At 45.2% G+C, this 6063-nt stretch overlaps 1 pseudogene; it reads left to right on the forward strand.

The window, feature by feature from the left end:
- The first annotated feature begins 2037 nt into the window (after positions 1-2037).
- On the forward strand, positions 2038-5215 carry LOC121570529 (annotated as a pseudogene).
- Positions 5216-6063: the final 848 nt, after the last annotated feature.

Below are 6063 nucleotides of genomic sequence, written 5' to 3' on the forward strand. Positions count from 1 at the left end.
TTGAGAAGGTAAATTCCTTCTTATATCACATCACCCAGGGTTTCCTAGACCTAGTAGGATATCATATGTTCTCAACAGTTTCATATTCTCAACCCACACCACCACTTCAGAGAAATGACAAAGTAATAGGTCTGACAGATGACGGCAGATATGATTATCATTTAACTGGAAGACCACTGTTGTATTTTTCCACTGAGCAGCAGACCAGACCACCACCCCAACCCCTCTTCCGCTCAATTCTCGCTCTCTGAAACCACTAAAAGTTCTATTCTGCACCAGACACTCCATTTGCTCATCCCCTGTTTGAGTATGAACACACCTTTTCCTATATCACAAAGGAACTTTAATACGGTACATTATTGCCCCAGCCTCTCACTCTCACATCCATCACATAGTGGACAGACCAGGCAGGGCACTCTCGCGTCACCCCAGGTATCGAACACCCACACTTGTTCAGAGCCCTCTGCTGCGCACTGTACCCTACACATCCACTTTCCTGATTACACAGTAGTTCCCCAGTGTATGGTGCTGGTCGATTCAGGCGCAGCTGGGAACTTTATGGACAGGTCATTTGCACATAGTCTAGGCATTACATTGGTTCCCCAGCACTGCCGGATGCTGAGCCCACGGTTTGTGGGGCTGTTCAAAGTCCTGAGGAGGATAAACGAGGTTACATATAGGTTATTACTACCTCCAGATTACCATATTAACACCTCGTTCCATGTGCCTCTCCTCAGGACGGTGGTGGCTGGTCCGCTCCAGGAGTCTGAGCGGGAGGTTCCTCCGTCCCCTCTGGACATCGAGGGGGCCCCGGCGTACTCCGTCCGTTCCATCCTGGATTCGAGGTGTCGGGTGGGTGGCCCTCAGTACCTCGTGGATTGGGAGGGGTACGGTCCGGAGGAGCGGTGCTGGGTTCCGGTGAGGGATTTCCTCGATCCCTCCCTATTGCGGGATTTCCACCGTCGCCATCCGGCTCGCCCTGCTCCGCGTCCTCCTGGCCGTCCCCGAGGCTGGCGTTGGCGCGCTGCTGGAGCTGCGCGTCAAGGGGGGGGGGGGTACTGTCATGACTTCCTCCGAAGCTGCCACCTCTCCTTTTTCAGGCAGGCTTCGGCGTTCGTCGTCACCGGCCTTCTAGCCACTGCCGCTCCTCATCTCATCATTCCATTTGTTTTGTCTTATTTATTACACACACTTGGTTCATATCCCCTCATCAGTACCTGTATAAGTGTTCCCTCTGCCCCCTTCTCTTTGTGTGTGATTGTTTATTGTGGAGGATAGCTAAGCTCGGTGGAGCGCCGTGTATTTTGTATCGCCTGAATATTTCCCCGTGGGCCTTGTATTTTCCAGTTCGCCTGTTTTGCGCACGAGAGTGTTTGACGCATTACGACGTATCTCAGTATTTGCGGAATAAAGCCTGTTATTCTGTGATTTACTCTCATGCGCCTGACACCTTCGACATAACCTCATCACACTTTTTAATAGAAGGCTGCAGTAACACATTTACTACCACAACGGATAACAAAAGAAAGAGAAATTGAACAATATATGCACCAACAAACTCAATAAGAGAGTGGCATTTGAAATGGATAGATAACAAGTGGGATGAGACAGAACAAGATTGAGTTTATGCAAATGTTTTGCTTATACCATATTATGTATTTAATGGTTGAGGGTCATGACTCGTTTCCATTGAGGATTCAATTCAGGGAATGAATATGATGACATGAAACTAGAATTCAACAATAACCATTATGTAAATTGGGTATATTTATGTCTAAGTTCCATGTACACTAGCATCAAGTTTTCATACGTTTGTGTAAAATATGAGTAAACATGTGGGTAGATGAACAATATGTGTTAGCTTATGCTATGGCCTATAGGTTACGTTTGCATGCTGACTGGAAATAAGTTATATCTTGGTTATCAATAATTGTTTACTTCATTACAATAATTACCCTCTAATTCACAAATAATTTGTTTTTGTTTTTTTCAGCATGAAACAGTGACTTGCAGCTGCCCCTCCCAAACAACTTCTCACCTCATCCAGGATGTCCTTATTGATAGTATGCCTCTGGGCAGTGCTCATGTTGTCCCTTCCTCGTCCCAGTTGCCAATCATGCACCATCGGCTCAGCCAATGAGTGCAAAGAGGCAGAATTTGCTCCTGGAACCAACCTAGCAGGGGAAGGCTTTGACATCACCAAAATGAAACGCAAAGGAGCCTTTGTCATTGACATGAACGTGTGGAACCGCAAAGACAAGACATGCACCCTCTGTAAGAATCCCTATCTGGAAGGGAAAAAACAGAGGCTTCCTTTGGCTGTGGTGGATTGGAGACCAAACCACCAGTGTAGTATGAAAGTGTCCAGTAAACTCCATCACTCCAGTGAGTCTCTCGTCAGCGCCAGCAGCTCTGCTGTCGAGAATAACTGGCAGGTCAATCTAGAGTTAGAGAAGGGATCAAAAAGTGGGAAGATGATGCTCGCTGGAACCAACTCTAAATTGGCTGAGTACTCCATGGAGAAAACCAAGAGTGACAAGTTCAGTTTCACAAGCCACGGTGTGTCCTGTGGGTATTACAGGTAAACATCAGGTGAACCACACAGCATGAGCTCATTTTACCCTTGTGTCTCTGTGAAACCTCATCTCACAATTTCCTTTGGGGATTGTAAATAAAAGTGTATTTTTGCATGTCTGTTATATTTCTGTGATCGTTTCATTTCATGAGTGTTTGTCTGTATCCATAAAACATTAACCCCCCTCTCTCTATCCGGTCAGCCCAAGTTACACAGATAATTCAAGACAGCAGTGAAGAATCTCCCCAAAATATATCAACAAGAAAACAAACAACGTTATTACAAGCTTATCGATAACTTTGGCACCCATTACATTACCAAGGTGAGGGAGAGAGATGGTCAACATCAATGTGGTAAATCATCAAGGCAATAGGCACACAAACTAAAGATCAAAGTTAGGGATGTTTACCCCTAGATGTGCAGTTTACTGGCATCCCTCTAGGAATATTCATTACCTTCTACCCTCTCATCCTGTGTGTAGGTGAGCCTTGGTGGAACGGTGCAGTCTGTGACCAGTATCATGCAGTGCCAGGCCAGCCTGCAGGGTCTCAGTGCAGAGGAGGTGAAGATGTGTCTGGATGTGGAGCCGTCTGCCAGTGTGGGTGATGGCAACAGCTTGAAGACTGAGTACAAGCACTGTCAGGAGGATAAGTCTAAGACAGAGAGCAAGGCCAGCTTCTCCAGTGTCTTCAATGATAAGTGGGGAATTATAGTCTGCTGCTCATTCACATATAGATTCTCCCTCACAACATTTCTTTATTTCTGTCTACCTCTCTCTTCACACTTCCCTAATCAATACTCTCCCTTACTGAAATGTGTCTTGCCCCTCACAAAAACCTTCTCCCCCTCTGTCACCCTACAGGTTCACAGAGGTGAAGGGTGGCCACACCACAGAACCAGAACTACTCTTCTCTGCTGATAAAGATCCCTCCTCCTACAAGGAATGGCTGAACTCCCTACCACTCTATCCGGACATTGTCTCCTATTCGCTGGAATCTCTCCATGAGTTGCTGCCCACCACCAACCCAGTTCGGAAGCACCTGCGCAAGGCCATCAGCGACTACATCCTGGAGAAGGCCTTGTCGAAGAACTGTTCTGAACCCTGTCAAACTGGCATCAAAAGTGACCACATAGACTCCTGCGTCTGCAGCTGCCACAACAACCCTGGGGTGAGCGTCGAACTGCTGCCCCACCCGCAAGGGCCTGGCGCGGGTGGTCATCACTGTTCAGAGAGGGGCCAACTTGTGGGGAGACCACACCACTGCCACTGACGGCTACGTGAATGTAGCTTTTGCAGGCCAGATGATCGGACGCACTACAGTTATCTACAACAACAAAAACCCCAGCTACTATAGTTATCTACAACAACAACAACCCAAGCTGGGCAATGAGCTATGACCTGGGAACCGTGGATCTGTCAACCAGTAAGAAGCTGAGATTTGAGGTGTGGGACGAGGACGACAAATGGAACGACGACCTGTTAGGAGAATGTGAGAAGGAGCTGACAGCCGGGGTGAAGGAGGATCTCTGCAACCTCCAGCATGGCCAAAAGTTCTACAAGTGGGAGGCGGTGTGTGCCCCCAGTCTGGGTGGCTCCTCCTGTATGGACTATGTGCCCTCTCCTATGAATCCCCACCTGGAGAAGGTGTATGTGTCACGTCTCCTCCCGTTGCTCCCCTCCGGCGCTCTGATTTGCCGGTCTACTGAGCCACCGGTCTGAGCGTACCACCTCGGCTACACCGGAATGGAAACCCAATGCACCCTAATCACCTCCAGCGCACCTGCACCTCATCATCTCATCACCACCCCTATTTATCCCTGGACTGTTCTGGATGATGTTGTGTGTGATTGTTAAGCTTCGTGTCGTTTACTTTATCTTTGTTATTTCTCTTGCTCATTGTTAAGTAAACCTTGACCTTGTTAATTCCTGCGTTTTCATCTTGCCTCTTCGTATACTCAGTACGCGTCACAGTATGTGTCTCGCCACTCCCGTCTCATTCCAAAGGACATGCTGGTGAGTATGGGAGTGTTGGTGGACGGACCCAATCTCCATGCCAACAAGAGCCTCAGTACAGGGAGCAGAGAGTGTGGCAGATTTTAGAGGTATGCATGGTGACCCATGTCAAAACCCCAGGTAGATTTCTCCAATCTTTTCAATAAAATAATAAAATAAATGTTTTGGTTGAAAAATGTTTTGTATAATGTGTTTTGTTTTCTATACTGTATCTTTGAGTATTAGTTGCTTGTTTTGTACTTGTTTGTGTTTATTTACAAGGTAGCTTGCATTCAAGTAAAAATGTCTGAATGATTGGGTTACTTTATGCAAAATAAAATGCTTATAGCACATGTATGTTTCAAATGCAAAGTTCTCTGAAGTTAACAATCAGGCAATATGTACATGTTGATGCAAGATGAGCACGTGCATAGCTGTCCTTTCTTTTTATGTAAGGTGTTTTATTGTTACGTTATGTATTGTTGCATTTAGTTTCGTTTTGTCTAAGTGAGATGCCAGTTGTTTGAAGGCACTGTTGCCTTACTTGAGAGAGGAAGGACTATGGTTTCCTGTGCACGGATGAAGTTTAGGTGACGCCATGCAAAAGACGAACAAAGTGTACTGCAGTGTAGACTGTTCTCTCTGCTACCGCACGGCAAGCGGTACCGGAGCGCGAAGTCTAGGTCCAAAAGGCTTCTTTACAGCTTCTACCCCCAAGCCATAAAACTGCTGAAAAGCTAATCATGGCTACTTGGACTATTTGTATTGTTCCCCCCACCCCATCCCACCCCATCCCCCTCTTTTACGCTGCTGCTACTCTGTTTATTATTTATGCATAGTCACTTTATCTCTACCCACATGTACATATTACTTCAATTACCTCTGTTCAATTACTGTTCTTTTATTTTACTGCCGCTCTTTCATTATTAGCTTTTTATTTTATTTTAACTTATCTATTTTTTCCTTAACACCTTTAAAAATATATATTTTTTAAATGTAATTAAAAATTTGCATTGTTGGTTAAGGGATTGTAAATAAGCATTTCACTGTAAGGTCTACACCTGTTGTATTCGGCGCATGTGGCAAATAAAATTTGATTCTAATTTGATATGACGACAAAACTATTCCTGTTGTGGAACGTGTGAAGAAAATGAAGGCCTTTGGGGACACATTGTCAGTAATAGCATCACAGTAACATAAGAAGTACTATGTCATGAACAAACAACACTAGCATACTGAGGTACTAAGGAATAGTTTTTCATACACATGACGTCTTCCGTATGTAACATCCATCACAATGCCCCTTAATAATGATCTCAGAAGAATTCAGGTGTCAGGTTTTGGGAACATGTCTTTTAATTTTCTTTTCTTTGGTGTTGATTTAAACTCATAGAGCTTCATTCTTAAAACCCAACCCCCACATTACATGTACAATACATTTACCATACCTTTACCAAGGTTAAAAGAATGAGGAGACTGACAGACATTATATGGT

This window comes from Coregonus clupeaformis, chromosome 7 (genome assembly GCF_020615455.1).
Source record: "Coregonus clupeaformis isolate EN_2021a chromosome 7, ASM2061545v1, whole genome shotgun sequence".
Taxonomy (NCBI): domain Eukaryota; kingdom Metazoa; phylum Chordata; class Actinopteri; order Salmoniformes; family Salmonidae; genus Coregonus; species Coregonus clupeaformis.